This window comes from Spermophilus citellus (assembly GCF_964194105.1).
Source record: "Spermophilus citellus genome assembly, chromosome: 4".
NCBI classification, from domain to species: domain Eukaryota; kingdom Metazoa; phylum Chordata; class Mammalia; order Rodentia; family Sciuridae; genus Spermophilus; species Spermophilus citellus.
Window position 1 is genome coordinate 164,003,715 of NC_138185.1, and position 25,147 is coordinate 164,028,861.

Genomic DNA, 25,147 nt, shown 5'->3' on the forward strand with positions numbered 1-25,147 from the left:
CCTCTCCACAGGAAACAGAGCCAGCAGGTCAGTGGAGGACACAAATGTTTGTGTTCAGTGGCAGGAGAGGGCCCAAAGCGCAGCACAAGCTGTGGGGTACCAGTGGGCAAGGTGGGCTGTCTTTGCCAGGCAGAATCCCAGGATGAATGAAACTCGTCAGGACAGTCCTGCTATCGCTGCAGATTACTTTAAAGCAGCCTTGCAGATGCCAACAGGCCCATCTGCTCGAAAGCCAAAGGCAAGTGCCAATCAGGAAAGCAGTAATAGACTTCCTTCCCTTTCTTTACTTACCTTCCTAATAATAGAGATTTGAGGCCCAGAAGAAGTACCTGATTCCAATTCGAGGGTAGCTAGCAAATTTCTGTCCTATGTCACAAGGAAACAAAGCTTCATCTGAATATCCTGGGGGAGAGTGAAGAGGAGTAAGGGAGTTTGTTTAGCTGAACTATTCCCTTTCAGACTCAAGCAATGATATGCCTCCACAGACTCTCTAGATTTATCTAAAAATTAACTGAAGTGCTTGCTAGAAATGCAGATTTCTGGGCTCTGATTGGAGCATTCGTAGGTCTAGATGAGGCCCAGGTGGCCCAAAAACCACCCTTTAAGGAATACAGCCCAGGAGCAAAACTTGGGTAACAGAGGGTAGACACATGCATGGGAACCAGCACATCTACAGGGAAGTTGTGGTCACCTGAAAGAAGGGACCATTTAATACAGGCTGAGGTGGGAGGTCCTTTCATTGTGTAACCCGCCTCCAGTCCTTGCACAGTTCCTTCACCAGCCACAGCTTGAAGTCACTGTGCCCCAGAGGCTGCCTCTTGCCTCCCGATCACCATGAATCTTCACTGGACCTGCCAATATGGCTCACTGTGGTTTTCTGGGTAAGGAAGGGCGAAGAGGGTACAGTGTCGGACAGACCAGACAGAACAAATCGATCCCAGCCCGTCCACATGGCCACAAGCTGGAGGCACGAGAGGCCCCAGTGGGAGCTCTTGACTCCAACAACATGAACAGCAGCTGAGACATTCCAGTGGCTTTCCCTTAGCCACCCCCGAGGAAACATCCCCAAACCAAGATTCTCTCTGGCAAATCCCCTGGTTCCAGAGTTCCGATCATCCTCAGCCCTTGGAAATCGGAAAACAGTTCCAGACTGTGGGTCAGATAGGCTGGCCACGGGATACAGGGATGGGGAGGCAGAGGCAGCAGGAGTGTTCAGAGGTGATATGATCAGGTTGTGAGCTCTAAACTCATCAGTGGATCCATCCAATGGATGGGTTACTGCGTCCAGTGGTAATTGAAGGCAGGTGGGGCGCGGCTGGAGGAGGTGGGTCACTGGGGGTGTGCCACTGGGAATTTCATCTTGTCTCCCGGGCTCCTCTCCCTGCCCTGCCCCACCCCCTCTCTGCTTCCTGGCTGCCACAAGGTGAACCTCTTTCTCACCTCAGGCCCAAAGCAATAGAGTTGACCAACCATGGACTGAACCTCTGAAACTGTGCACCAAAATAAACTTTCCTTCCTCTAAGTTGCTCTTGTCAGGTATTTTGGTCACAGTGATAAAAAGCAGACTAACAGAGACATCAAGCACCCTCTGGGGGCATGTCCAGTTCCACATGTGGTTCAGAGGTCCAGATAAGGCTAGAATGTCATCATTTAAGCCTTCATCTTTTCTCCCCCCAAGGGACCTTCAGCTGTGGTCCCATCCAACTCCATGCAACGGCGTGAGTGGCAGAACAGGGGCCTTCTGGGCATCAGCTCCTATGCAATGCACAAGACTGGGCCACGCAGGTGTGTGACTGCTGTGTGCACAGCACCAAGAGCACCCACACAGTCACCCATTTTGGCCCCAAGGCCACCTAAGAAGTCTCTGGTCAGTTTTTAAAGCGCCTAAGGACTGAGGACAAGTAATTCCATGAACAGACCACCTTTTTCTTCCTGTTCTAACTTCTGGGAAATTTAGTGAGATACATAATGGCTCTGGTGACAGTGGAGCTTCTCAGTAATGGAAGTGACAGGGGTAGAAGTGGGGGGGTCAAGAGTTCAGCAAGGCGTCTAGCCAACACGGAAGGGGTAACCCCCTTCCCTGGAGCTTCTTTCTAAAGATCAGGGAGTACAAGAACACAGGTACCCAAACCACGGGATGGTTAACTCAGAGAAGAGAAGAGGGGAAGTGAGACCCAGGCCAGAAGCAGCGGGCTGGGGTTCTTGTCTGTGACTTCTCCCACTCCCCTCAGCTGCACCGAACACTGTGGCTCTGCAGAGCCTCAGAGACAGGAACTTGGGAATGTGGTCAGGAACCAGATCTGGACAAAATGGGCCAAAATGGGCCCACACAGATTCTACTTACTGATTGCTTCTCCCCTGAAGCTCCTCAGCTGGGCGCCTCTACCTACCCCTCGCTCTAGCCACTGAAGAAGCTGCTAAGGTGACAACAGGTGACACTGACTTAACATTTTCCTCCCAAACACTTAAAATTCTGAGTTTCCCAAACTGTGTTTTATGTAGTCAGCACTAAATTAAAACGCTAACAGGGCCTTTAGAGACTCAGAAACATAAGCCCAGGACCAGAGAGGTCAGATGGTTTGGGATGAAGGAAAATCAGCTCCCTCCAATAGGGGAGCACCTAGGCACAGTCACTAACAGGGGACTGTCCCAAGCTCAAGAGGCCAGAAGGGGCCACGAGTTCACAGTGGCAGCACACCAAACCTTATACCTCTGTGTGGTAGAAATCTGGTAATCATTGTTTTCTTCTTTATAATTTACCGTGGCTTCTATACTTTTCAAAATAAGTATTAAAATATTCCCTTTTAATTAGAAAAAAACAGTTACGTATTGCTGATGGTGCATGAAGCTGATCAGTCTGTTGAAAGCAACTGATTAATATGTAAAAGAACTCAGAAACGATCCTCCCTTCCATGGACTATTAACCCAGCCCCTGGGTAGTATCTGAAATGTGGGAAAATGTCCACGTGAAGGGAATATTTCAAGGCATTTTCTATGACGGCTCAAAGTGGGAAAACAAAAACACACACTAAGGAGAGTATGCCACCTGCCCTGGCCTGAGGCAGTAGGTAAAGGAGACGGGCCAGCCAGACTGACCAGCGGTTTCCTTCCTCGAGAGCCTTGCCCCTGCTTTTGTGGCAAAGGGCCCAAGGCCAGGAGCACCTCGCAGCCGCACAGAACAGCTCCCACCCTTCTGGTGCTTCCAGAAGGCACCTTAGCCTGACAGCCCCGGCTTGTGTCAATGGCCAGCCGGACGAGGCACCAGGAAGTACTAGGAGCATCAGCTCCAAGGACCTGTGCCTCTCTGAGGTCAGAAACAGCAGAGCTGGTTTCATGGCTTCAGTCCCCCCAGAAACACCTTCAGACAAGAGATTTACACCAGGCCTTTGGGGTTTACTGGGAGTCGTCTTAAGGACCAAGAATACAGAAAAGGTTTCTGTGTCCTCCATGAAAAACGGACACCACCGTCCCCTGCACTGCTCTTCTGAAAGTGGTCCAGCCTTCAGCATTTAGTGCTAACAGAAGTGTGTCCTTCCCATGAAATGGTATATACTTTCTCCTATTAGGAATAAGCACTGTTTATTTCCAATTTCCCTTTTTGTTTTGGTGGGCAGGAAGCTCAGAAGCAGGGTCAGTACTGACTTAGAAAAGCTAACCACTTTTAATATCAGGCTAAATGAAGGCAAACACAGAAAGATAGATACTACATGATCTCACTCATGTGAAATCTAAAATGAATTGAATGTACAGAAACAGTGGAGCCATAGTTATCAGGACTGGGGTGAAGGAAACAGGTGAGGTCAGTCAGAGGGTACAAACATTCAGTTACCAGATGAAGAAGCTCAGGGACCTAACACAGCATGGCGACTATAGTTAATGATCCTGTTCGGTTTAGTTGGGATTTGCTAAGAGTTCTCAGTATCCTTATCTCACTCACACAATGATAACTATGTGCGGTGAGGGGTGTGTTCATTAACTTGTCTGTGGTCATCATTTCACAATGTATACGTCTATCAGATCATCACACTATATACCTTAAATATATATGATCTTCAACTGTCAATTATACCTCAAGAAAAGCTGAGGAGAAACCAGGTGAGGTGGCACACACTTAATCATCCCAGAGACTCAGAAGGCTGAGGCAGGAGAATCCCAAGTTCTAAGCCAGCCACAGCAACTTAACAAGACCCTGAAATAAAAATAACTTCAAATAAAAAATAGGGCTGGGGTTGTGGCTCAGTGGTAGAGCACTTGCCTAGCACTGGGTTCGATCCCCAGCACCACATAAAAAAAATAAAAATAAATTAAAAAATAAGCAAAATAAAGACATTGTGTCCATCTACAACTAAAAATCTAAAAATAAATAAATAAAAATAAAAAGGGCTGGGTATCCTGTTCAGTGGTAGAACACCCCTGGGTTCAATCCCTAGTACTGAAGGGGAAAAAAAAAGAAAAACGAAAAAGCTGAGAGGAGAAAGTTTTGTTTTGTTTTTTTTTTAAACTAACCTCTTTTAACAGTGTTTCCTGAGCCCTCTGACAAAGCTCTAGTTCTTCTAACTGGAAGACTCAGCTGTCGGCAGCCCTATCATGTGTCCACCTCAACTTTTGGGGGGAAGAATACATATATATTCATGAAACAATCTTCCTTTCCCCAGGGAAGGAGCATAAAGGCACTGTAGCTATATAAGAAAAAAAAAATGTTTTTGATAAAATGCCAAGAGGGGAAATAAAAAAGCCAAGCTCCATTTTATATGCACTATGATCACCGCTATCAAAATCCTGCAGGCATGAAGATAAAAGCACAAATAGGTTTCTGCAAATATAAAGTGTTTTGTTTAGGTGAAAGGGTTAGACAGTCCTTTCCCTCTGAAGTCCTTTATCTTCTCAGAAGGAAATGGGAGGCCATGGGGGTGAAGCCAGCAAGGGAGCTGCTGCTGGCCTTTCCTAAGTCATCTCAAGGGCTGCTCCTGGGGTGGAGGAGGGGACCCCATTTGGATCCTTAGAGGACGGCTCCCAGTGGCATTTCTGAGGGCCCTGAGGAAGGTACCTGGTGCCCTGAGTCACACACATTGTTCAAGACTCCTGCAGTCAGTCCCCTGTCCTGACTTGTTCTGCTGAGCACTCAACTGGGCAGGCACACAGGGGATGGGGTGCTGAGAGAGAAGCCATGGGCCACAACTCCAACCTCCAGGTGCCTAGGACTTTGTCACCCAATTGGTTGCTCCTCAGCCTTCCTGGGTCAGGTCAAATGCTGAAAGCTCTCCTCTTCCACCTCCAGGGACCATCCCCATCTGCCCAACAGACTCTCCTACGGCCAGCGCTTCTCCTTCCCAGCCCTCCGCACCCCTGAAATCACACCCTCAGCAGCTAGCTGCCCAGCCCCAGACTCTGTGCCCAGGTCCAGCACAGCTGCGGGTGGTGTCGGTCCCCACTGGCTGAGGGACTAGAACAGTGGATGGCTCCCAGAATGGCCAGGAGCCATCTTTACTGGCTGGTGAAAACAGCCTACATCCAGGCCAGGGCAATGCTGGGGGATCCGAGGAGCGGATACAGGCAGGGTCTGCCGCTCAGATTCCCCCCTAGCCTTGGAGGGCTAGCAGAACAGGCACGGCTGGCAAACCACCTTGCAGGTGGGATGAGCTCACTCCCTTCCAGGGCATCCTTGGAAATGGAAACCCACAGTAGAGATGGTTCCCATGGCAACAGGCCAGCACCTCCTCCACAGCCTTCCTTGGAGCACCATTTGCAGATGCCCACGGTCACTTAACCCACCCTCTCTGGCCTGAATCCTCAGAACACAGGAGAGGCCTTCACGACAGGCAGCAGAGGCCACCCTCCCGGACTCCAGTACCCTGAGTCTACTCAGGCACCTTCACATGCCACTCCCGCCCTCCCGGATCATTCCTCCTTTGGAGAGTTCACTAAGAGAAATTCTATTCTGAGCTAGACTCCTTCTCCACACAGCTTCCAACAAGTCCTACTTCTCCCACTTGGGCCCACCCAATGCAGCCCCTCTTCCAAATGACATCCTAGGTCCTTCTCTAAGCAGCCCAGCTTCCAACAAGTAGCCCTCTGCACACTTCCCACCCTTCCCCACCCAACACACAGGCTTCTGCACATGGATGACACTAGTCTGCAATCCTCTCCACATGTGGGTGCAGGTCAGACGGCCATGTGCTGAGCAGCTCTCAGGACAAGCCCATGCTATTGCCCTGAAGATGGCCAGAGCTTGTCCCTCCACTGACTCAGCCACTCAGCAGGTACCATCACCCACCCCCAGGCATCTTTCGCTCCAGCTGCGTCCGCCCACTCCCTCACACTCATCTCCCGCCCTTCCCTCCCCAGAACTTGCTGCTGCCTTTCTCCTGCCTATGGTCATACTCTTTGCCAAGCCCATCTCCCTGCACCCTTCGCCACCACCCCCTTCGCCTGACTCACTCTTACGTTTTCCAATTTTTTACTTTGCTGTGCTGGGGATCCAACCCAGGGCCTCATGCATGCTAGCAAGCACCCTGCCACTGAGCGCACCCAGCACTCCAGATCTGACTTTTCACTCACAGTTATCACCTCCTCCAGAAGTCATAGCTGCCTCTTCCAGGCTAGACTGGGGTCTACCTCTCTGTGCTCCCTTTTATACTGGCTGTGACCTCTTTGTACAAGATAGGAAAAGTAACAATCCTGGGTCCCTCACCCACTGGCCTGCTCAGAAGCACAGATAAAGCACTGGCTGTTACCTGGAAGGAACTGGTCTATAATGGGCTGCAAAAGCCTCAATGATCCATAAGATTATAACGGAGTTCAAAAATTCCTATCGCCTCGTGACTCATAAGCACTTAGCTTGTGTAAGCATACTTTCTGAGGCTCACACAACCATGCAATCACCTGACAATGCAGTTTTTAGACCAAGCCCCCATCGTTAAGTGATATGTGACTATCTGTTACATCTGGGTGGCAAGCACACGGGTGTCCGTTTTACTCTTCTCTGTACTTTTGCACATCTCATGTGGAGGATCTATGGCTGGCTGTGTAGTGCTTCTGATCCCAATGTGTCGTTTGAGAATCTCATGTGTTCTGCTGAACTCGCCCCTCAGACACTCTCCGGCCACCCCGGGGCTAGAGCTCAATACTATAGCTGAGCACCTGCACGCGCCTGGCAGAGCACGAGGGTAGGCTTTATTCACACCATAACATCACTCCATCTCCCCTTATGCTTTTTCACTTGAGAAACTCCCAGCAGGGCGTCCTAGCACACTGATCTCAGCGTCCATAAAACAACCCAGATGGTTCAACACTACAGGCAGGTCCTGTTGCTAACTGTTGAAGCTGGGTTAACAGGCACACAACACTAGTCTCTCTGTGCCTGTGGGTGAATTTTCCATAATAAATTCTTAAAATTCTTCCTGCCATGCACCGTGGATAAGGAAAGAAATAAGAGTCAAACACTCCATGAAATGATACCTTTATTAAACTCTAAAGTACTTGCTGGCTGGGTGTGGTGATGCACGCCTGTGATCCCAGCAACTCGAAAGGCTGAAGCAGAAGGACCACAGTTTGAGACTAGCCTCAACAAATAAGCAAGGCCCTGTCTCAGAATTTTAAAAAAAAAAAAAAAAAAAAAGGGTGAGAGATGTGGCTCAGTGGAGTGGTAAAGCACCTCGGGGTTCAATCCTCAGTACCCCCCACACAAAAAAAAATACTAGGTGACGGGACTTTTTCAGTTCCACTGTAATCTGATGGGACCACCACCATCTAGGCAGCACACCACTGTACCATGATCCACCAGGGTCCCGCAGCTCCTGTAAAACAGGTCCAGATGATAACAGACACTGAAACTTGACTTGAAAAGAAGGAATCCCAAAGGCAAGGCCAGATTCAAGAGACAGACTCAATCTGGCTCCTGGCAATCTCAGCACACAGGAGAGGCCTTCACTCCTGAGCAATAGCCCAGCCCCCATGTAATGGGTCAGAGGGGCCCACAGCCTGGGAAATGCTTTCCACCTGGCCTCTTCCCAGTAGAGACTGGTATTGAGCAGGGAGACTGGTAACACGTGTTCCTTGTATTCTTCGGGGACACGCTCCTGCTCTCCCAGCCCAGGATGCTGCAGCCATCCTGGGAAGTACACTGTTGCTGTCTTGGGTTTTGCTGTGCATTACTTCTCAAGGTTTTGATTCCCAGTTAACTGGGCAATGCCTGTTCCCTTGTTGTGGGGAGGAAGCAAGATAACTGTGGGCAACAGCCAGCCGGCACAGGAACTTGACTTGAAAGAGGGGCAACTCAACCAGCTGTTTCAGAGGGTGCAGGCCTGCATCACCTCAACACAGCCAGGATAGTGCCCAAGAACAGCAGCCATCGAAGGCTGGGCCAGCACTGAGCTCTCAGGAGGACAAAAGGCTGACCCTGCCCAGAGCAAGGCGCAGCACAGTCTCACTCTCAAGACCACCCTTGGATGTGGCTGATGCTGGGGTGACACTTGGGGGTGGAGGGAGAACAGGACAGACATGAGAAGAAAGGAATTGGGCAAAGAGAAGCCTGGAGAGGTGGCTAAAAGCTCCCATCTGGCCCTGAGCCACGGCCCCGCCACTGCTTAACACAGCACCAGGAATTCAGTCTCCATGACCAGAGAGGGCCACTTCCTGCTTCCTCAGGAATGTGCTGGAACGTGCAAGTCAGAAGAGAAGTATTTGGAGCTCAGCAAGTGGGGAGACTCAGCTCCTCCGTCTCTAATGAGGGGCTTCTCTGCTCACCACCAGCAAGGATGACCTGGCAGAAAGGAAGGAGCCAGGGCAGTGGACAGCAATATGGGCTCTGGCCACTCAGTCCTGGGGCCAACGTCTAGTTCCCACCAAGAGCTGTGCAAACAGGGGCAAATTATTTAATCTCTCCAAGCCTCAGGTGTTTGGTGTTTTGTTTTGTTGGGTTTTGAGTGTTTTTTGTTTTTTTTTTTGATGGGGGACTGCTAGGGATTGAACCCAGGGGTGCTCAACCACTAAGTCACATCCCAGTCCTTTTTTATATTTTTATTTAGAGACAGGGTCTCACTGAGTTGCTGAGGCTGACTAACTCTCATTCCTCCTGCCTCAGCCTCCCAAGTCACGTGCACCACCACAGGTGGTGCCTCAGGTGCTTTTGCAGAGCAGAAATAAAAATACCAAAGTAGTTTTTTTTGTTGTTTTTTGTTTGTTTGTTTGTTTTTAGAAGATGGCTATGATGATTTACTGACAGAATGTAGAGCTGGACTCTGCACATAGGAGTAAATGTGGGCTGTAGTTACCAGGACCATAGCCACCACTGCAGCCTCTGTCCCCAGGAGTCAGTGCAGGAGGGCTGGTGAATAAAGGCCCACCCACCTGTCCATCACTATCTCCAACAGGTAAAATTCACCTGAAATGGAGGAACCTGCAAGGGTGACTTCAAAATGTGGTTTGTATATACTCAAAATAAAGAATCCTTAGAAATCCAGCCCCACAAGGAAAGAACTCAGAGTGTCCTTGGACAAATCTTGTCCGACTGCCATTATGGACCTCAGTCTCTTCCTGTAAATACGGGAGGGTTCGATGACAGTGTAGGCTTGACTATTCTATGATATAATTTCTTCAAACTGCTGCAGGGGAGAGAAGAGTCAGAGCTGGGTCCTGAAAGTGAAGGCCGGGCAGCCTATTGCCATCAGTCCCTTGGGCAAATTCCAGGCTGAAAGTCCTCCTCCGGACCCACCGAGCCCACAGGGCAGACAGCCACCCTCACACCAGGCCTGTGCGTCAGGCAAACCGACAGAAAAGATGAATTATGAATTATCAGTCCACCTCGCAAGGAGGTAGAGATGTTTCTCCCACTCCTCCTGAGCCACCTACCCTGGAAGAGACCTGGACACCAGGCTGGTGGCGGGGCCAAAGCACCCTCCCCAGCCCCTCCTCCCCTCTCCAGGCACCTGGCTTCCCACTCAGAGCCACACCCTAAGCAGGCATTTTTAGAGTCAGAGCGAAGCAGGGCCCTGGACCCAGAGCACAGGCTTCTAGGTCTGCCCAGAAGGGAAGCTCAGTCACCTGCCCTGCCACACCCTCCCCAGAGGGTGGGGACAAATTCCTGAAAGCTGAGGACACAGAAGGCTCCTAAAATTGAGACTGTTTGCCAAATAGCTACTAGCCCTAATGGCCAACTCAGAAGCTGGAGGTCAACCTCATGGACACCTGAAGAAATAACTGATTCTGCTGAGTGTCCACCCAAGAGGTCAGAAACACAGAACACTGGCACTGCCCTGAGCCCAGGGATGGTTTCCAACCGCCCTCCTCCAATCTAGCCCCCTCGCTTTACAGGTGGAGCCCAGCCTCACAGGGCCACAGTCGGCACTAATGCAACCCCCGAGGCCCTGGTCCAAACCACTAGCATCCTCTTGTTCCCAGGAGACTGGACAGGATTCTACCAAACAGTTCTCTGGCTTAATAGTTCAAAAAGGACCTTTCCACACCTACCCCCTCTCCCAAATGCCACCTCCAAAGTCCCAACAGAAAGAGAGAAGGCCAGTGAACCAAGGTGCTGTAAGACCCCACCTCCTGTGAGCAGGAGGCACCTCGGTGCTGTGCAGATCCACACCCTGGGATGCGGTTGCTAAAGACAGCTGCTGGGGCTGGAGATGTGGCTCAGCGGTAGCGCGCTCGCCTGGCATGCGTGCGGCCCGGGTTCGATCCTCAGCACCACATACCAACAAAGATGTTGTGTCCACCGAAAACTAAAAAAATAAATATTAAAATTCTCTCTCTCTCTCTCTCTCTCTCTCTCTCTCAAAAAAATAAAATAAAATAAATAAAGACAGCTGCTGTCCCCTACTCAGAAGGGAATCCTGGTCCCCAGCCAAGAGACTGGAAGGAGAAGGAAAACTGAAGGTCTTACTTCCTTGAGGTCCCCAAACCCATAAAGAGGATCAGAAACTCCCTAAGATTTTCTGAATCAGAGGCCCTGGCAGAAGGCAATGACCCCACCCTCCATGTAGAGGGACATGCCGGCATGTCTAGCACCTCAGGAGAGGAATGTGAACTGGGCAGCTGACCAAGAGGAAAACCACAGCTGGTCTTTCTATAACAGGGGTGGGAGGCCAGTGCCCCCACCCCACAATTAGACACCAGAGGAGGGGCACTGAGCAGCATCCAAGGCGCTGACCCCATCCCCACCATGAGGCCAGCTTCCCTGGCCTGTGGCCTCCTCCTGACTCCAGGGCACACTTGAGTCTGAGGGGCCAACCAGGCCCCTGGCCCTGGGCCCAGGAATCAACCCCACTACCAGAGCAGTCCTTGATGACTGAGATCATCGTCAACAGCATCTGCCAAACATATCCTGCTGGACTGTAGCTGCCCACACTCCCAGCCAGAAGCACCTACTATGTGCAAGCTCTTGCCTGCTTGCTCCTCCGAGAGCTGGGATGAGCTGGTCAGGGAGGCTCCTGAGAAGTCACACTTTCCAAGGGCCCCCAGGAGACCCTGCAGGCCTACCTTCCATCATCCAAGAAGCCTTGGATCAGTGAGGATCAGCAGCATCAGCTTCAAATGTCCTTAGGCCAAGAGTCGTGCAGCAATGCCCCAAGAGAGTGCACCCAGGGCCACCAGCAGGCTGCCAGCACACTGTCCTCTCCAGCTTTCCAGTCCCTCCTGTAACCCAGAGGCTAACTGAGCAAGACAGGAAGAAGTGGCCTAGAGTCAGGGAAGGGGAAAAGGAGGCGAGAGCCAGGAGACCAGGCAGGGACAAGGACGACATAGCTGTGACACCACTGGCTATCCCTGGAGCCTGGAAAAAAGGGGGTCACCATGGCTACCCACCTCTGCCCTCTTCCAGGCTTCATATCCAGAGCACAAATGCTTGTCTTGCAGACTAAACTGGCTTCCAAACACTGCAAGATGCCACTGAGAGACACGAACTATAAATTCATTTAGAAGCACTCCCAAGTTCACAGTCACTGCTTATCTGCTTCACCGAGATGTAATGAAAGAATAACTGCTATCCTGGGAAGAGGGAAAAATGGCAAGGTGGCGCCTGTCTCTAAGAACCTGTCAAAGCCCCAGAAACAGTCACAGACAAAGGAGCAGGTACCCACAAGGCAAAGGAGCCAGATGCCAAAAACACACCTGGCAGGAAAGAAAACAAGAAATGGAGACTGACTTCTGCCCTCCCTCATCAAACACCAGCAAGTCTTTGACAGAAGCACTGGCGGCAGGAAGCCACAAGGGCAGAGAGCCAGGTTCCAGTTCCACCTGCCACCTGCAAGAAGCTGAGTGACCTAGACAAGCCCTCCAGGCCTTAGCAGTCTCAGCCATGAAACAGGGATGCGCCACTCCGGCCAGGGACATCTCAACAGTTCAGGCAAAAAGCACCACACACAGAGCCATGATCAGGTGTGACACTGCTGACCTGACGCCTTCTTTTTCCTTTTGTGGTACCGGGGATTGAACGCAGGGGGCTTCACCATTGAGCTGCATCCTCAGACCTTTGCGTTTTTTTATTTTGAGACAGGGTCTCACTATGTTGTTTAGGGTCTCACTAAGTTGCTGAGGCTGGGCTTTGAACTTGCGATTCTCCTGCCTCAGCCTCCAGAATTGCTGGGATTACAGGCATGTAGGCCACACTGAGCCTGGCCTAAAGTTTTAAAACGGGCACAAACATATAGCCAGCCATGTAAAAATGTAGGCTTAAGAACAAAACATGGACATGGGACAGTGGAGGGCTCCAGCAAAAGACAGGAAGGGAATTCAAGAAGAGAACGCTGGGGCCTCAACTCTGTAATGTACTCTTTCCTTAAAAATTCTGAAGGCAACACGATCTTTGTGAACTAGTTTCAAGATCAGAAAGATACAGAAATACCTGCAGTAATCACCTGAACCTTTCAGTTCTTCAGAAACACCTGCTCTGCCCACCAGCCTTCTCATTCAGGCCTCATGGATGACTATCTGCAAGTCACACCACAGCACCAGGGTGTTTCAAGTCAGGGGCAGAGGTGGGACAGGGGAGGATCGGACGCTCAGTGCCCTATTTCCAGACAGTCCCCTGGACCAGCAAGGTAGGCCTCAACTGGACCTTCTCCTGAACCTGTGGCTTCTGAAAAGGGGATGGGGCAGGTTCCCCATCTGGGCACCCTGGGGAACCAGTGTGGCCTCACTGTCTGTGCTAAGCAGCCTCACTCAGGGAGTGCTAGATGGACCCACCAAACTAAGACCCCAATGAGACATTACTCAATTTAAAGCAAAAAACAAAACTATATATGGTCAACCTCTGAATTTACTGTTGCTTAACCTTAATAAAGAAGAAGCTGGGCATGGTGGTGCACAACTCTAATACCAGCTACTCAGAAGGCTAAGGCAGGAAGATTACAAGTTTGAGGCCAGCCTCAGCAACCCAGGGAGGACCTATATTCCCAGCACTGCCCGCCCCCAAAAAAAAAGAAAAAGAAAGAAAGAAAAGAAAAGAAGAAAATGTGTGGGAATATAGCTCAGTGGTAGAGTGCTTGCCCAGCATGCACAAGTCTCTGGGTTCAACCCCTAGCACTGTAAAACAAATGAAAACAACAGAAAAATAGACACACATCCTTCAGGGCTTCATACATGCAGAGACACTTTCAAACAGTCCTGGCCACCAGTAACCTCGACCAAGGGCAGGAAACCAGGGGTCTGGCCCCATTTCCGTGCCTCCAGGAAAACACGATTCTTGAGCGGCTGCCGCCGCCTCCTCCTCCTCTGCTTCCCAGCCCCCAGAGCTAAGTCTGGAAAAGCACTTTGGGTTCCTGGAAAGAAAGGCCCTTCCGAAATATCGGGAACTGGACTGGAAAGTGCCATTATGTACTATCTGGAGGATGTCTGCTAGGTTTGAAGGGAGCCACTCCTCTGCCAAAGTCGAGGCTGTGGCCAAACACAACAGAGGGGGCTTCTGGGAGCCAGTCACGTGGGCGAGCCGGCACTCACACAGACAGGGGAGGGAGGGATCCTGCTTTCTGTTGCTGGGACTTGACTGACAAGGATTAAAAACTCTACTTTTCTCTCCATCTCCAAACCACAAGATGTGAAGCATGGCTATCTCCACGTGGGACATAAGGAGAATAGATAAAGTCTGGTCTCCATGGCCCCCTCCTGCCCACATGCAAGCTTGGTGCCTTTCTTCCAACAAGGAAAGCCAAGTTCCACCAGGCGACCTGCCTGAAGGAGGCCACCCACCTCGAAGTTCCCTCCTCTGGTGTCATTTCACCTACAGAGGACTTGAAAATAGAGCTCAGCACCCGTCCATCCTACTCCCATCAGTTATAATCAGCTTTGCAGATGGCTTTTAAAAAATAAATCTTCAGGCCCATAAAAATGTTCCTTTACAAGCCCCAGCCTGGCCTCCGATCAGTCCCCACAAACTCTAACCACCAAGAAACAGAAACAGCAGGTAAGGAAGAGGAGGCTCCCTCCCTGCTTCTCTGCACAGAGCAGAACCATTTAGGGATTTTGACTTAGACCCTCAGCCGCCCCATAAGGCTCAAAGGTGGGGGTCAGGAAATGGCCCTGTCCTCTAGGTGCTCTGACCCAGCCCAGCTCCACCAAAGCCAACCTGAGTTCCCACACTTGCCCTCACCACTTTCTTAACAGTCTCAGGGTTTAAACAGAGCCTCACACTGTGTGGGTTTCACGTGCACAAGATTCTAAAATCAAAATAAACCTGAGCCCCAGCTACCTGGTTCAAAGCCTGTTTGGTGCCTGTGGTGACCACAAAGGAAGACTCTCCAAACAAAGGAGGCAGGGAAGGAGAAACAGAGAGGAGGCAAGAAGAGGCAGCAGAGGGGGGCAGGGGGCTACAAAATCTTCAAGCAGAAGAAGCCAGTTCCCAAAAGCTGGAGTCGGCACCAGAGAAACCACCAGGGACCCAGGGGGCCCTCCAGCTCAGACCCAAGTCTATCCCTGACAGTTAGTCTTTCTACTGAAAAATGCAGAAAAACATAATTAGCATCCTCCACTATCTTTTCAGTCAACAAAAGTTAACTTCAGGGCTTGGGGACACTGAGTGGCAGGGTGCTTACCTAGCTTGCCCGAGGCACTGGGTTCCATCCCCAGCACCACAGTGGAAGAAACTTCAGAAAGGCCTATGCCTGTCCCCTTTAGTCTCAGGACTCTCTAGTCAAAGACTTGGACTCAAAATCAACTCTACCCCCTTGAAGTTGCAGCCCCCGGTCAAGTCACTTAACCTTTATGAGCTTTACTTTCCCTGGCTATAAAGTAGAAATAAGACCTCAAAAGTGGTCTCATCGTGATTTATGAAAGAAATCACATCATATTTAATGTGAAAGCCTAAATGTTAAAAATCATGAATCATCTCATGAGTACTTAATTACATGCCATCTCCAATACTATTTCACTTATATTTAAGGTTTGTCTCTCAATTAAAACAAACTCCTTAAGAGCAAACGGGGTGTGTTTGTGTGTGAGAGTACTTTGAGTTTGACCTCAGCATTCTGAGGTCACACGGCCTGACTTCATCACCTGGCTTAGCACTGGTCACTCCTCTGGGCCTCAATATCCCTGTGGGTAACAAGAAAACCAACAGTCCCTTCCTCAAAACGTTGCTGGGCAGACTGAGGTAATCCAAACCATTTAACCTTTAATCAGTATCAACTAATATCTTTATTTAGTTGGCAAACAGAGACACTGTTAATAAATACTGATTGGCTGATTGATATAAAACAGAAAACTCTTTCTGGCCTTTCTTTTCCCATCTTCTCTTCCCTTCCCAGGAGGTAGATGGTGTTTATTAACACTGACCTCAGCATCTAGGGCTTATGAAATGCCCAGTTCCCTTTAAGAGCCAAAGGTACCAGCACTGTCACTTCCAGCCCATTCTCTGTGCAATTGTGAGCATGTGACTCTGTGGCTCTGGCTCGGGATCTTCTGTCTATAAAGAGTGAGTATTCTACATACTTGACCAAGCTGCCGGGGAATGTGAACCAGGGCCACCGACAGAATGTGGGTGACACACAGTCCACATGCAGGAAGGATTTCTCTACCCTAACCCCCACCCTGTGGGTGATGGGCCTGGAGAGGACCCCACTTCCTCTCAGTGGAGAATCTCCCAGCCCCAGAAGTGGCCCACGGTCGCCAAGGACCAAGCAGGCAGTTTCCAGGGGAACAGCATCCTCCGTATCTACGCCCAGTTCCCATCCTCCACTGACTTTTATTCTCCTCCCACCTCTGTAGTGGGCTAAGTCACCTTCCCCGCGATTGCTAGGCAACCTCCCGGAGAGGTGCCCTGCCTCCCCATCCTGCCTCTGACCCTGCACCTGGGACCCTGGGGAAAGCTGCCCAAGCCTGTTAACCCCCGCGATGGCAGGAGAGAAGCCATCTAGGCCCACCAGGGCAGCAGGGAGGGACTTTCCCCAAGGGCTGGGAAATGAGGAGGGCCTCCCCCGCCCACCCCGCCCTCCCCAGCCTTCTGTTTGCCTGTGCTTATCTGTCATCTATTCTTAGGCAGTTTCCAAGAAAAGGGGCCACATCAGACACCAGGCTTTTTATGAAAGCTGTCCTTCCTGATGATTTTTCCTCTCCTCTCTCCCCCATTAGCCCAGATCCTTGGCCCCAGAGTCAAGATGAACAAATAAGGACAAGCGATGAGGATGGCAGATACCATCAGAACTTCTAGGAAAGGGGCTGGAGACATAATTGGTGGTCGAGCCCTTGGCTAGCATATGCAAGGCCCTGGGTTCCAACCCCGGCACTCAAAAAAAAAATCAAAATTTAAAAAAAAGAAAGGAATTCCTGTGACAGCATTCACCTCTGGGAGGTGAATGACAGGCAACTGTCATTTTCTTCTTTATATTCCATATTACTTAGTCTCTTCTTAGGTTTTTTCCAAGTTGAGATCTAATTCCTATACCCTCAGCATCACCATTTTGAGGAGCAGAATTCAGCGGTTTTAAATATTTCACGAGGTTGTGCAACCATCACCGCTATCTAATTCCAGAACATCTCCTCACTGGGGTTTTCTTTGTATACATTTGTCTTTGGTTAAATGTTCCTACACACGCATGCATGTGTTTCATAAGCATCAGAGCAAAGTCGTGAGGAGTGGAAACACCAGGCCAGGGCCGCCCTGCTTCAGATCCCAGCGCCACTGCTAGCTGGCTGGCTGGACGATCCTGGAAATGTCCTGCTTTGCTGAGCCAGTTCCCCCATCTGCAAAATGGGGAAGCAGTTGTATCCACCTAACAGGGTAAGAGCACATTTTAGAAAGGGTGAGCCATTATAGTAAGAATTTTCTTGACTCTTTTAAACTGTGGAGGGCAGGAGCCAGCACTTTGTGGTGGCGAAGGCAAAGCTGCCTGTTTGAGCAGCATCTCAGGGTGCACAGGATATAAGAAGGCTCTGTTGGGAAGCCACATTCCCTTTTAAACTCATTCCCACCCATGTCTGATCTGTGGAGATGACCCAGCTCTGGCTGCTGGGGACAACCAGTTTCTACTCATTGGTCCAGGAAGGGCTAGATCTGGACCAACTCCTAGCTGCTGTGCTCACACCACCTGGGCTGAATCACCGAGGGGCAGGTCGGGTTCAAGGACACTGCCATACTTGGCTTTGAGGCCTACATATCACTAGGCTGGCCTCACAATGCCCCACTCACCCAAATCCTACCAGATAACCTCCAGGAAGGATATAACCCCATGAGAGTAGGGGAGGCAGGGCCTGACTAACCCTCTCTGGTGGCTCACCCCACCTGCTGGAGAGGAAAGACTCAGGGAGGCTCTGGCTTGATGCCCAGCTGGGGAACAGGTAGGAACTCTTGGTTGTGCATGGAGAGCAAGGAAGGTGGGCTGGCTCTCAGGGTGACTCTGCACCCTGGTTTGCTGAGTCCCCTGCAAACTCTCTGCTGCCAAGACTCTTGGCCTCAGTTAGGACCAGTTTGCATGAGCAGTACTTAGCAGGATGCTAGCACCTTCCCAGATAGGGACAGAACCCTGTGCTGAAGAATGAGTAAGACTAGGGCTGACCTGTCTGAATGGAACCAGGGAATTAGGCTAAAGGGGTTTCCTCTGCCTGTACCCTTTTGGCCATGACCTCTCCAAGGACCTGCAAACAGGAACCATCCAATCCACCTCTAGCCAGAGGTCTGCAGGCCATGCATCAGTGTCCTTGAGGAGAAACTCAGCCTAGTTTGTGTGACCCTTCCTGCAGAGAGGGGGCCCACTGACTGCTGTCAAGGGGGAATACAGACAGGGTGGGCAGGGAAGGTGCCCCTCAGCTCCACACCAGACCATTAAACACACTAAGGGCAGCTCAGTGGGGCTAGCTGGCTGGGATGACGCCAATACCTGCACAGAGGTATGGGCCTTGACAGCCAGATCTGTGACCTGCTCAGACAGCTTGGCCTCAGCAAAGTGAGAGGTCAGCCCTGGGAGGGACCAAAAGAATGAGAAAAAAGCCCAGTGAAGGAGAACAATGGAGGGGGGTGTCCCCAGCGAATGACTCACTGTGGCTCTTCTCTGCCCTTCCAGGCTTCATCCCTCTCCCCTTCTCTGTTCTATTCTCCCTCATGCACACGTGCACACCCAGGGAATGTGGCTTCCCAACAGAACCTTCTTATATATATCCCATGCACCCTGAGACACCACTCAACAGGCACCTTTGCTTTCGCCACCACCCCAGGACAAAGTGCTAGTGCCTGCCTTCCATGGCCAATGAGTCTGTCTTGGCCACTCCTCTGGGTCTTCCTGGTCCCCTCTCCACCTGGTACCCTCTCCACCTAAATAGTGATTTCCTGACCCCACACAGAAAGCAGAGCATCTGATGTGTTCAATTAACACCCGCTGACCAACTCTGCAGGAGGAATGGCCAGCATTCTTATGCTACGAAGGAGCTGGATGGGCTCTTTCCTCTAGCCACACAGAAGCATGGCCATGAAACCAGGTCACATCTCAGGCTGCCCCACCCTGGCTCTAGACCCATGGGAGGGACCATGTCTCGTGTGACAAGTCCTCAAGCCATATTTATGGTTTGTGGTTACTGGCCAGGTGCCCAGCCCCAGGCCTTCCCTCAGAAGATGGAAAGAGAGGGGGCCTTGCAGCACCTCCCCAAGAAGTGAGATTCAAGCCAACAAGTTTCTTCCTTTTCTTCCTCAGAAGGCCACATAGTGACCACGCAGCCTGCAGGAGCCTGCCAGCCTCCCTCCCACACACCCAACTCCAGTGCTCAGCAACACTGGGGCTGCTGGAGAGCCCCTGGAGGGCTGCCATTCCTCAAAACTGGAAAATCTGGTGCACGGTGATCTTCTACCTGCCTGACCTAGGGCCAACTGGCTCCAGAAGCCTGATGGTCCAGCCCCTGACCCACCCAATAACTTCATCAACCAGCGGGGCACCTGTTCTCAGCACAACCACATGGAACAGGGTTTGGAGAACAGGCTTGTTGCATCAAGTCCTGGGTAAAGTGGGGCTGGACAAGCTGCTGGAAAGTGTGGGCAAGACCCAAAGAATGCCCTCAGCTACACACTCCTGAGCTAACTGGCACACAGAGGTCATTTATACCAAGTGGCCATTTTTCCTGTACCCTAATAAGCAGATGAATTGGGGGGGGGGGGACGTGTATCAGGGGCCTCACTAAATTACTGAGGCTGGCTTTGAAATCATGATCCTCCTGTCTCAGCCTCCCAAGCCACTGGATTATAGGTGTTCACTATCATGCCTGACCCCAGACACAATTTTTAAGTACTTGTAACATCCATCCCTTCATTCTGTATACCAAGTAGGAAAGGGCAAGCATGGGAGCCTACCTCATTCCCCAGGTGAAGAGATTGTGCAATCAGAGGGGTTTAGTGACTTGAAATGAACTCAGGGTTAGAGACAAAGGACAACACAAGTCCCATATGCTTCAAGCCAACTCTGGCTTGTCAAAGATAGGTTTATAGTCTATGTCTTGCCTATTGGGTAAAGGCCATAGGAACTCTGGTTACTCCAAAGAGTTAACAATGATTGAGCACTCACTATATGCTAGGTGCTATGCTAACTCTCCTACAAACATAGCTTCCCTTAAACCTCCACCAAAACTGTATCAGGCAGTAACTATATTATTTCCATTTCTCCAAAGGTATCATCAGGCACAGAGAGGTAAGTGGCTTGCCCAACGGAGCACAGCCGGTCAATGGAGAAGCCAAGATTTGGATTCCCCAGTGTGCCCAGAGCACATTTATCTGAGGAGGCTGTAATCAGGATACAGCCCCGGGATAGGGTAGTTTATCTGGAACATAAAGCATTTCACTTCCACTCCCAATCCCCAGCCTGGGACTGAGAGCCAGGAATAATGCTATTTATCCAGTTTTTCAGTGATACGTCTTAACCAGGCCACCTACAACAGTGCTGCCCCTGTGATGGGCACTAGGAATTCGGGAGAGAACAGGACAGGCTGGGTCTCTTGGTGCCAAGGACACTGGCATGGGGTGAAGCCAACAGGAGTGGAGAATAGTAAAGAGTCTCAAGATGGAAAACCCAGTTTTTTCTCTTTCAGGTTTCATTTCCACCAGGCATTACCCTGGTTTGGGATGTTCTGTGCTTCCCCAGGTAAACCCATCCACGGTAGGCCTTCCTCTCTGCAGCCCTCCACCTTGACTTGTGTCTTTGGTTTGTGTCCTGCAATGGTCTCCTGTCCAGAAGTGAGCCTAAGCCAGGAGGCCTCACCCCAGACTCTCCTGATCAGCCTATCTCCCAGCTGCACCCTACTGAGTAGTTTCTAGCAATTCCATATGGAATAGAGAACTGCTGTTATAAGCTCCACCTGAATTGCTGACCCATAGAACAGAGATACAATTAAAAGGTTGTTATGGGCTGGGGTTGTGGTCCAGTGGTAGAACGCTTACCTAACACATGGGAGGCACTGGGTTTGAGTCTCAGCACCACATAAAAATAAATAAAACAAAGGCATTGTGTCCATCTACAAAAAAAAAAAAAAAAAAAAAAAAGGTTGTTGCTTTAACCCACTGAGTTTTAAAATTTATTGCACAACCAAAGATAACCAGAATATAAGTGTAACAAAAGTAATTATAAATATTGGAGCTTATAAATGAAGTTATACATGGATGTTTTCTCTTAAAAAAAAAAAAAAAAAAAAAGAATGAAGCCTGTCTCCCTATGACCTGGGTTGGCATGGATACAGAATTAGGGTCTGGGCTTAATCCACAGCCATCTTCATTCACCTGCCAAGGCCGCCTCTTTGTTTCAACATCCATTCACTCTACAAATATTGATTAAGCTTCTCCATATAAAGAAGCCCTGAGGCTGTCACCTGTGAGAACACACGTTCAACCAGAATCTCCAGGACTTCAGAGGCAAAAGGGAGAATGCAATTTTACAGCACAGCTGCCATTTTACACATCTTCTCCAATCAACATACATCAGCTCATTTTTATACATAAGGACTTGATGGTTCCAAGAAGAACCTGCCCGAGGTCACAAGTACAGAGCCAGGCTCCTGCTCCTAGTCTACGTTCCCTCTGCCTGCCTGACACCTGCATGTACATACATACACATACAGGCACACTCAAGATCCATGAGAGAATGAGCCGGGATCCTGAAAAGAAAAATTGCTCCTATGAATGATGGTTTAGAACTCAGCCTGGAAGATCGGGAAGACTCTGGAAGCCAGTCAAGTATAGGAAGCTCCTCTCCTTCACATGCTCTGTTCCCAGAGCACTGCAATCTGGGTCTGGAGGTATGGAGACCAGCCTGAACAACTCTGTACTAAAACATTCTTGGAAGGGACAAGTCACAGCCAACCCCAGGCAGCTCCTTGAGTTGTGCCTCCTGCCTGCTCAGACTCCCACCTGTATCTGCACCAGGCCTCAACTCCATCAGTGAAGTATTTCCTACTGTACTGTTTAATCAAAACTCCACAAGAGCCCTGGAAGGTTGGCAAGGCAGGAATGAAGCCATTTACAGACAAGGAAAAAATAATGGAAGCACCCCAAAACAGGGACCTGGTCTGTCTTGCTCCGTGCCCTGTGCCCAGCACCTAGAACCATGCATGGCTCAGAGTCAGCGTTCACAAAGCCATCTGTGGAACAATCTAATGAAAGTTCAGAGAAGTAAGAGGCTGCCCAAAGTCTCAGAAATAGCCATGGTTGCCCCAAGGGTAAAAACAGAGTCTTCAGTCTTCTACCTGGTAACCCTGGGTTCCAAGGTACAGTGCCCTACCTCCCATACCTCCTCTGCCTCCCTCTCCAATGGCTGGTCTCTGTCCTCTTGTGGACCCTGGAGAGTGCTAAAAGCTACAAGTAGCTTTAAGTCTTATGTAATATCAACTCCCTATATCCCTATCACGATGCTGAGATACATGCAGGAAAGAAGTTCTGCCAAAAAGGAAACTGAGGCCCACAAAAGGTGACAGACAATTAAATGGCAGGAGAAAATTTAAAAAAAAAAAAAAAAAAACTAGGCTAAACCAGGAACAGTGGCACACACCTGTAATCACAGCAACTTGGGAGGCTAAGGCAAGAGAATCTTAAAATCAAGGCCAGCCTCAGCAACTTAGTGAGAATCTCAGCAACTTAGCAAGATCCTGTCTCAAAAAATGAAAAAAAAAAATTTTTTTTTAAAGGGGGCTGGGGATGTGACTCAGTGGTGAAGCACACCTGAGTTCAACTCCTAGTACCAAAAAAAAAAAAAAAAAAAAAAACTTGGACCTGATTTTCCAAGTCAGAACCAGAGACACTTCTGCCAGTCCCTGGCCAGGAACCCTAACAAAGCAGGTGAGAGCCCCTGGTCCAGAGATCCTCTGTCTCTGGATACCAGGCCCTGCTGTGCTGCCTCCTTCCTCCCAAAGGAGGGGCAAGTGAGGAGAAGCTGGGCTCAGGACTGGCTACTTCCCCTCTCTGGCTCATTTCCTCATCCTCATGTGTGCCTGGCTCACAGAGCTGATGGGAACAACTAATCTAGGTGACATGATTAAATCAGTGCCTGGCACACATCAGCCCTTGCAGCCCCTGACACTGCTGCCTTTGCCTCCTAGATGACCAAATTTCCCAGATGACCTGCTCCTACCAGCTCAGAATCCTGGGAATTAATCCTGTTGTTAGGTGAATGTGAGAACAGGAGTGTGACCCTGGTGAGAGTTGGTGGTTGCTTTTGCATTGCTTCATTCACTCAGTAAAACTGAATGTTATGTGTAGGACAAGGGGCCTCTCTGTCCCCCAGGAACTGGGTCTCACAGCCCTTACAGGGACCAGGTTCCTAGAAAGCTCTATCACTCCTACCCATCCCAGGCATAAGTTAATGCTTCAAGCAGAGACTTCTCTACTACTCCCCATGGACGATCCCAAAATGTCCATCATCCTAATCCCTCTTCTGTCCAATTTAAATTAAAATCTATTTAGATTTAAATTTTTCTTTAAAAAGAAAGGTCACCCTTGGACACAATACCTTTATTTATTTATTTTTATGTGGTGCTGAAGATCAAACCCAAGGCCTCCCACATGCTAGAAGAGTGCTCTACTGCTGAGCCACAACCCCAGCCCCATTTAGATTTAAATTTAAAATTATTTTCAAGGGGCTGGGGTTGTGGCTCAGTGACAGAGCACTTGCCTCACACATGTGAGGCACTGGGTTCAATCTTCAGCACCACATACAAATAAACAAAATAGATATTGTGTCCATGTATAACTAAAAAAATATTTTTAAAAAGTTATTTTCAAGGAGGCTTTACCTTGAAATTAAAAATTAAAAAAAAAGAGAGAGAGAGAGAGAGAGAGAAAGAAAGAAAGAAAGGCATCCTACCCCAGCCTTATCCCTCATGGACACCTCCAAATTGCTCACTCAACCTTCAGTTCCATCAACAGCTCAATGGTCCCAGGAAATAAGCTAAATGGGGGGTGGGGTGGGGGCTGGCAACAGCCCCTCAGCCCCCAGGTCTCCCTTAGGAAGCCGACAGGAAGATGGGTAGGGTGTGTTTAAGCAACTGCTAAATTACAAAGAAGTCAGTTCAAAGCCAGGGGAATCTTCCCCAGGTTGATGTCCTCTAGTGCCAGGCCCAGCAGAAGCCCAGGCACATGGACCTCGGGTCACCAGTCTGAGGAAGCCCATTGTGGTGTGTTTCAAATTACCTCTGCGTGTCTGATGAAGTGAGTAAAAGGGAACGGTTTCAGGGCTTAGGATTCCTGAGTGAGCTAATACAGGATGCCTTTGGCTAAAAAAAAAAAAAAAAAAAAAAAAACTTCAGTCGGCTCCCTAAACTCCCCCCCCCTTTTAAGTTTAAAAAAGGGAATGAATGTTACCATTTTTGGACATGAGCATTCTCCCTTAAGCCCAGCCCTAACCGCACTATCCAGAGGGACGCGCCATCCTGTCCCCCCCCATTCCCAGATCAGCGGGGGAGGGGGGTATGAAACCGGGAGGGACCGGATGGGAGCGGGCAGCTGGGGGGGGTGGGGTTCAGGGTACGTGGCTGCCTGGGGCAAGGGCTCATTGAGCAGGCAGGAAGCAGCAGCGGGGTTGGTGCGCCCTCCTTCATCAAGAGTGGTTTCTGACCTCTTCCTACCACTAGCCACTATGCCCGGGTCCCATTGCCAGCTTCCCAGCCCCAAGCCCCAGTGGCGCAGCGCGTACCATGCACACGGCGCCAGGGACGCAGCTCCGCGGTTAAGCAGGGATCCCCACTGACCCCAGATAGCTCCGGAGACTGTTCCTCATCCTAGAGACCCTCAACTGAATCAAGGTGCCCAAATTAGCTTTCCTCACAGGAAAAGAGCAGGTATGGGAGTAACAGGACGCAGACGCAAAGCTTGCAGCTACCGACCCACAGAGTTAAGCAATAAAACGGTTCTGGGTCCTGACCCCGCCCCCACAAGGCCGGCTAGAAAGCCAGCGGACGCCCCCCAGGTTTTCTCGGCCCCAGCCGCACTCCAGCAGGTCCACCTCCAGGCAGATCCGAAGACCGCAGCCAAGCCCCCCAGCGCTAGCTCTCCGACCGCCTTCGAGCTGGAGCTAGGGAGCCTAGAGACGGGGGCAGCTGGCCCCTCAGGTACTGAGCCCTGGGCGGCCCAGGAAGCGCGCTGCCACAGCACGCCATATGGAGGCGACCAGGGGGCGGGGAAGGGAAGGGAAGGGAAAACCGATACCAATAGGCAGCCACCGAGCTGGGGTCTCAGCCCCAACCTCAGGAGCACCGC

The 25,147-nt window shown here is 50.3% G+C and overlaps 1 protein-coding gene across 3 annotated transcripts in view; it reads right to left on the reverse strand.

Moving 5' to 3' along the window:
• The window catches only part of ACTN1 (actinin alpha 1), a 94,738-nt gene that overhangs the window by 68,696 nt on the left and 895 nt on the right, over nt 1–25,147 (reverse strand). The gene's annotated exons all lie outside the window — the stretch shown is intronic.